This window comes from Buteo buteo, chromosome 7 (genome assembly GCF_964188355.1).
Source record: "Buteo buteo chromosome 7, bButBut1.hap1.1, whole genome shotgun sequence".
NCBI classification, from domain to species: Eukaryota; Metazoa; Chordata; class Aves; order Accipitriformes; family Accipitridae; genus Buteo; species Buteo buteo.
In genome coordinates, this window is record NC_134177.1 from 33055448 (window position 1) to 33063487 (window position 8040).

Here is an 8040-nt window from a genome sequence, read left to right on the forward strand (position 1 = left end):
CATCTTCAGTTCCTTCCACCAGAAGCAGGGGAAGGGACAAGAAGGGACAAGACTCCACTTTTACGAGCTAGAAGACAAAGACAGCTCTGCACTCACTGAATCGTTTGGCAGGGAACTGGCCGTGAACAGATGATGCAATTCCTGCTCCCAACCAAAAGGGTACAAATAGGAAGTGCCTTACCAAGCTGAACCTCTGTGCTACACACTTGGTTGTTTACAAAACTGCTCAGCAACTGGAATGCACAAAATGTGCTTGAGATATGGTGTTTGGTGACTGGATCTGAAACCTAAAAGAGGGAATGGATGGTTATCTAACCCACTACACATGGACTTGGCAATATGTTCCTCACAGCTATCCACAAAGACCTCTGAGTTTCCTTAACTCCCATGAAGGCAAATTTTCTGACCATCCAGGCAGTTATGTTTTAATCCTTTACAGGAGAAGGAAGTTTAGAGAACAACGCTAGAAGAATAATGTCATTACACATGAAAGTCAGCTGTTACTGTTGGAAGGATGCTGTGTCAGGACAAAGTACAATTTTATCCTTGTGAGATAAAAAACTGATAATGAGGTGTAACTCATTCACTCAGCTAATATTACAGATAACCTACACCATATTCTCCTCTTGGCCTGAGTGGGACAATTAGAATTACCCTTCTACTACACTATGATGTCATCACTTTCTTTAATCACCCTCTGGATGAGGGTGAAGGAAGTCTTCAAAGTAGGTTTCTTATCCAACCAAGAAACACAGCAGCTGGAAAAGCTTCTTCCTGTTCAAATCCTTCATTATGGCAAACAGAAACTCTGCAGACTGAAAAATTAGACTTATTGCTAATTTCATTAGCACATATTTTCCAAATACATAATACAAAGTTTTGTTTCTTAGAGCTCTCCTATCTCACAATGACAAGACAAGCAATTCCAAAAACTTATATGATGTCTCCCCTTCTGTCTATAGCAGAAGATAGGTACAGCCAAGAATAGAAATAGTTACAATCATTTAAGCCAGCATTTTGTACCATGTACACCATGCTTCCCCACTTTAACTGGGCTGCTCATCACCAGTTCACTTCTCTAGCATGTTGCACTGGGACTGTATAATGACAACACGTGTAGACGTGCCAAGGCTGAAGATGTGAAGATGAATTGGTATGGGTTTCATTGCAGGTGGGCCAACCCAAGCACCAGAATCCCTGGGGGGAGCAGGTTCACAGAGCTTTGAATGCCACAGTTCACTGCTGTTGTCCTACTTTGGTGGTTCAATGTAGTGCAGTGCATTGTGCTACAATTCTCCCGTCAATTACTACCTAGAGATATTCAACAATTTGCTGTACACATCATTAACCTAAGCCTAAGCGCAGTGTTAGTTAGGACCAACTGCAAGGGCTGATAGCTTTCTTCACAGGATGATCACTCTTTTCCCATCACCTTTGAGGACCTGGTGTCACAGTACCAGCTGTAGAGCATCTCAGTGTCCACCAAGGGAAAAATTCTCATTTCCACAAATGTGTTCATATCTTTGGCTGACTGTCATGACAGTTAGTGACTACCCTGGTCATATTCCTGATCTGAAAGTGTTTCATCCTGGAAGAGCTCAGTCAACTACTTTCCAGTTTGTAACGGTCGGTGCAGCAGAACCAGACAGGAGACTAGTTGTCTTGTCCCACTAAACCCTTCTCTGGATTGCCTTCCACATTGACTCAGATATCTCAGTAGAAACTGCGTTACACGGATTGGCGAATCATTCCTCAACCTGTCTCATCAGTGATAAACAAGTTCTCTACCTAACAGCTCAGAATTATATCAGACCACTTCTCAAATAGGAAAACCAAGCCAATTTCAGCGATTATAGCCAGGTGTTGTTCTGTACTCGCAGCCCACTTGTACCCCAGATGGTAGGAAAATATGAAAAAGAAGAAAGTGAAATCACAGAATTTGATCAATACACTGATTTGATCGATACAATGATCATAAGCAAAGGGCAAAAGGCTCAAGCCAAGGCGAACAGGAATTGCTGGGTACCTGAAGATTTGATTGGTGTGATCAGCAAAAAGAATGAGTAACACAGACATACCTGTACATATCATTTTCTGGAATTCCTCTCTTACACCAGGTTCACTTACTGTTAAAGTTGACCTGGAGGCACAGGAGGCATACTGTTCTTCAACACTTATGAGTGAAGATACTTCAAAAACAGGCAGAATGCACCTTGTTCTACTGGCAGAGATACAATGTCAGAGGTACTCATCATTAGCAGCATCTAGCTAAACCAACTACAGAAACTAATTTCCATGCTACAGAAACTTGTAGACTCTTTGAGGGGGGGTTCCACTTCCAATCTTAACTACTTCTGCCTCCCCCACCCCAGTCATGATATAGCACTTCTCACAGGGAATTGAGACAACCCTTCTGGGCTTTTCAGGTTGCTCCCCTCTGAGGCATTTTTTGGGAGCCCTTCTACACACACTCTACCTAGCAATTACATTGACCTTTATAAAGTGCAAAGTCCACTAGCCTCAGACTATGACCTAGAATTAAACCTTCAATATTAACCAATTCTTTAGAACAGGCATGGGCACTTAAGTGCAGGAAAAAAATTCTGCTACTCTGCTAACAGAAAAAATTAGTGGATGCAATCCTTTTTTGCAATCACCTACTTTGACTTTCATCATTGTATCTGTATTTTAAGTTAGCTCTCATGGTGAAAGTGGCAATTACACCAAACAAATTAAGCACAACATATGTTCATACCTGCGTGCGCGCGCACACACACACACGCAGGCACCTGCTCTGCAACTTCTTTCAGTCTGATTAATGTACCTGCCTAAACATGTTCTTGCCCAGAAGGTTCAGTCTATAGCCAGCAGCAGTTCTGAATCAACAGCACAAAAACGAAGAGCATACACAAGCTACAAGCTGCAAAGTAATACGGCTGCTGAGCCACAAGACTGAAACAAAAGTCCAGGCAAAAACTGCCAACCGTGGCACCTATTTTCTTCATCTATAGGTAGCCGCAAAAGAACAGGCACAGTCCAATCGCACATTGCCCCCATGTGGTAAATCCTTCCTATTGCAGAAAAGCATAAATATCCCTAGAATTCCCCTAAATTTGCTTTAAACTGAATCCCAAGATTTTCCAATAGATGTTAATTCTTTGACTGTAACAGCCTAAACATTAACGAAAGAGTAATTTTTACAACATTGCAATTTATTTCTCTTCTTTACTTAACAAAACCTGCACAGTGAGGTTAACCAAGTATGTCTGAAGCAGCAAGGCCTAAAAAAAATACCCCATACAATTGGGAGTGTCAGAAAGCTCTCCCCCCCCCCCCCTTTTTTTTAATCTCATTGAGTTTCATCTAATTTCCCTACCCATAAAATCAGACTAGTATTTGTTATCTCAGAGGAGCTGCACAAGAGTTCAATCCAGTCACGACTTGCACAGTGCTTCAAAGATCTACATCAAAAACTTCTGTAAGTGGTTGGAGAGGGAGAGGGTGGGAAACAAGACATCACCAAACAGAAACCACCACTCCCCCAAAATCTGAAATTCTAACAAGAAAAAAAGATCATCTCTTTTTCACATACCAATAAACTTTAGTCGACACAACTACATGAAAGCCCGATTAATGTACGTTTCGAAAAAAAGTATCATAACTATAAAGGAGAGAAAGGCCTAGTCCTATTTCATAGACAGGATACTTCAGAACAAAAAGAAAAAACAAACACTAATCACAGATAAGCGTGGCAACTATTTTACCACCAAATAAACCCAACTTGAGGTTTTCAGTAACACTAACTGTGCTACCTTAAGTTACTTTCCAAAAAATGAGGCAACCGAATGGTAGATTGCTAGCAAACCAGTGAACTGTTAAGATTCCTCACTCTGCCCCCCAAACCAAGCAAATTGTTCCAGCTGTTTGTGCCAGGAACGAGAGGGCGTAACTCCCCACGGACACCGAAAGGCAGAAATCGAGCATGGCCCAGGGCTGCGCACAGCTTGTCAGACACAAGGACTGCCATTCCTGCAACGCTGTTTTTCTGCGTTTCAAAGTAGATGAAGTAGGCAGCCTGAAACTGTTTGCTGGGCATGCAATGAAGACTAAAACCAGTTTTCTTGCTCTGGGTATAAACTTCCCAAAGAGAGTGCTAGTCAGCAAGCTAACTGCTTCACTGAGATACCACTGGCAAGCCAAACCGCATGTTCTCTTCAGGGGAAAAAGCTCTGAACTTGGAGCAAGTACTGCTACAGGAACAGCTTGGCCTGGGTTTTAGGCTCTTCCTTATGGAAAAGCTTCTTAAAAGTAAAAATTAATCAAAAACATTAAAACAACAGGGGAATTGCAAATTACGAGGCACAGGAGTGGGCACGTTCTGAACGAAGTGCTTTACTGTCAGTGCCTTTCCCTTTTTTTAATAAACATGCTGTCGAAGCAGCACAGTATCTGTTTTAATGAGTGTTTTGCATTAGCTCTCAGGGTGTGTTTATTTACCCATTCTATAGAATATGCTGAGTTATCTTCACATAACTTGGGAGCTCCTCCATTTCCTATATGGGAATTTTCCCATGAATTTTTGGCTTCTGCTTATAAAAATGAGGCGATTCCGTCTCTTTGCCCCACCGGCCTCAATTTGTTTCTCAATAAAAACCAGGACAGCCAGCTTACAGCACTTTAAGCACGATACCTCAACACAGCAAAGTTGCTAATGGCTGGCATGTCTTATAACTCAAATATCTCTGACTTTTTGCCATACTTTCCTTCCTGCGACTTATGTGGTTGAGCAGAAATTTGTATCTGGCAACGTGGACCCCTCTCGGAACACAGCCATACCTTAAATCTGATGTGCCAAGCACCGATTACATCACCTCAGAAGATAGGTGCAAAGCTGAGGATCTGAGAAGGGCTGGCTGAGACTAGAGCATAAACAATTAGCTGCATCAGTCTTACCAAACCATTTATACTGGGTTTCAAAGTGAGCAGGAGTAAGCCCCAGGCTTGGCAGAGTTAGTAACTCTCCTTGTTCTTTTCCTATCAAGGAGCTCAGTCTTTCCCACAGCAATCAAAGCACTGCACTTCTTGCTTTGTGGGACCTGTCTTTTATGACTGAACAGGCTGTCTGCAGGGCCGCCTCTGCTCTAGCCAGAGGTAGTTTCCGAAAAGCATGTTGTTCTCTGTCTGAGATAGCTGGACACCTCCTCCGTCTTGCTAGATTTACAGGCTCTCATTCCTGTGGGTGGAAGGAAGCTTCATTTGTCTACTGCATTTCAAGCACCGAAACTAAACTTGCAAACGTACAGCTACATCAGAAGATCTTGCCTTGCTAAACACTGTAGAAACTCCCCAACGCACCTGAAACTTTGACACACCCTTACATGGCTATGAGCCAGACCCAGGCAATTCTGTCACGTCTGGGCTGCACTGTCAACAAAGTCAGCCATCAAACCACGTCTTTGCCAAACTTTTTCTTCCTTCTCATACTCCCTCCATTCCCAGTTTCTGGACTCGACCCAGAATTACACCAAAGCTGACTTCACAGCACACGCTCTCACCTGGTTACTGTGACAACAGGCCAATTTCAGCATCTTTCAAATCTTCACATAAAAGGACACATGAGCAGGTAACAGCACCTCCCATTTTTTGGATGCTGAAGAGATTCCTTAAAGCGCTGTGCTCTGTAACAGTCTGCCTGTGTGCTCCGCCAGCAGGGTGCCACACGGAAGAAAGCTAGTCCAGTAGGACACAGCTACAATACCAATAGCTGCTCTACTACAGGGAAAATACCTGCCTCACTGGTAAACCCGACTGCATTCCCAGCCTTTTTGCCTTCTGGGCTGCCCAAATGAATAGGACATGCTGTGGCCCAGAGCCAGTATCAAGCATCTCTAGAAAGAAGCAACAGATAATGGTGGGAACAGGGCTCTAAGACAACAAAGTTGTTAGCAGAACTGTTCATTTTAACACTCCTGAGAAATGCACTCTGGAATTGTTGCCTGTGGGAAAAGGTCTACAGCAAGTTGAATTATAAAGTGGTTTAATCACCCAAATGAAACCTTTCTTTCCACTGCAAGAATCCTTTAAGAGTTTTTTTCTGGCGCTCTCTCACTGTCTGTCAAGCAGGAGCCCAGTGTTAAGCTCTTTGTGCACTGTTCCATACACAACGTTGGGAAAACAGCAAATACAGAAGATCATATAATTTCATGGAGTTCTTTGTACTGAATTCTAGTAGAATGTCTTTCCAAGCGACAGTTTCAATTCTTCCCAAAGCCTTTACAGATTATATTCTTGCACATTCCCCAGACTGTCACCAATCAACAACCTTGTTTGCCCTCTATTTCAGATACTCCCATAAAGCATGCAGCATTTCATGATCTACTACCAAGTGTCCAGAAAAATGCAGAAAAAGTGACATTTTTCTTTACACAGAGGTAAAGAAACAGGAGTTAACAGATATTTTGTTCACCTTTTTTTTTAAACCACTAAATCTGTGAAACAAACTAGCAAAATCCTGATGGAAATCCTCTTTCAGGGCATGGATGCAAGATAAACCAGCAAGAATGCCCCTGAGTAGTCAATGAAATGGATGCATGAGTTGTGCCTAGCCACATCCATACTAGACGCTCAGAAAGAACCATGCAATATTTGTCTGGTTGACCACATGATAAACAGGACTTTGTGTGGTGCAGGATAGTTACCTGAAAACAAGACACTTCTCTGCACTCATGCTGTCTACTCAGATATAAACAAAGTTACAATTCACAAGTCTGAAACTTCATTTCTTTCGGAGTCTTGTGAGGATATCCTACTAATTTCCAGCTTTTTTTGAAGATAAAGCAATAAAAAACTCCATCCCTTTTTGCATTTTTGATACTGCTGCCCAGGATAGTAAACTGCAAGTGCATTGTTAAGAGAAAGGCCAAATATATAGTCCTTTTTGGTAGAATTTGTTAATGAAATGCCAAGCATTCTTTTCTTCTAGCATCACAAGAAGGCTTTCTTCTCAGTCACTTATTCTGAGGTCATTAGAGTGTTTATGAAGAAAGAGAGAGCACTATGACTAATTCATCCACAGGTGTCAACTAAATGGGAAGCCTAGGAGCAAGTGGTGTAAATTTGATCTCCAGCCCAACCATCCTGATATTCAGAATGACCTGAAACAGGTACACAAGAGGCTCTAAATGATCTTCTTTCTCATTCCTTGCTGAAGAGCCCAGGGAGCAAGCTCCAAGTACCCTCTTTAGAAAAGGGAACACTTCTGTAGGCAAGCCACTGTCACTAACTAGAACAAGAGGAATCTACAAGAATGTTACCCCAAAGGTGTGGATGAAATACAAGAAAAATGCTGGAAATTTGCAGGATATCAAATGGAAGAAGCAAAGGGCAGGAGTCTAAAGACAGAAGAGAAACATCTACTGAATAGCACAGAGACGATCAGAAGAAAATAAAACCTAAGGACACTGAAGAACGGTAACAGTGGGCGAAAAGGACTGGAAAAGAAATATTCATAGAAGCACGGGCATAAAGTGGATGAGAAATGAATTCAGAGAAAAGGGTTAAAAAAGATACACATACACAGTTATACAGAAAATCTGCATCCAAATATATTCAGCTGTGTTATGCTACCACATATAAAAACATGAGTTTATCTGCATAGCCGTATACTAACAATGCACTGCAATGCCTCCAAAATAACGGGATCGCTTAGGCTTATTAAGAACATTTAAAGTAAAATAAAACTTGTTCCAGCATGTCAGCACACAAGTCAACATGCTGCCTAAAAAAATGCATTAGTGTAACACTCCTTCCAGCACTGTCAATGGCAAAACAAGGTACAAATTACATTATCAATGTGGATAGTGAGGTTTATAATGATTTGAATAATGTTTACACCAAACCATCATAATCTCTTAATTATTTTTTTTCAAGCCCAATCTTCCTTTTTCTTCCTATGTCAGAGTGTATAATAGAAAGGTTGGAGAAGACCACTGGCACTAATCCACACATTTCTGAACAGAAAGCGTACAATATGTTTACCCA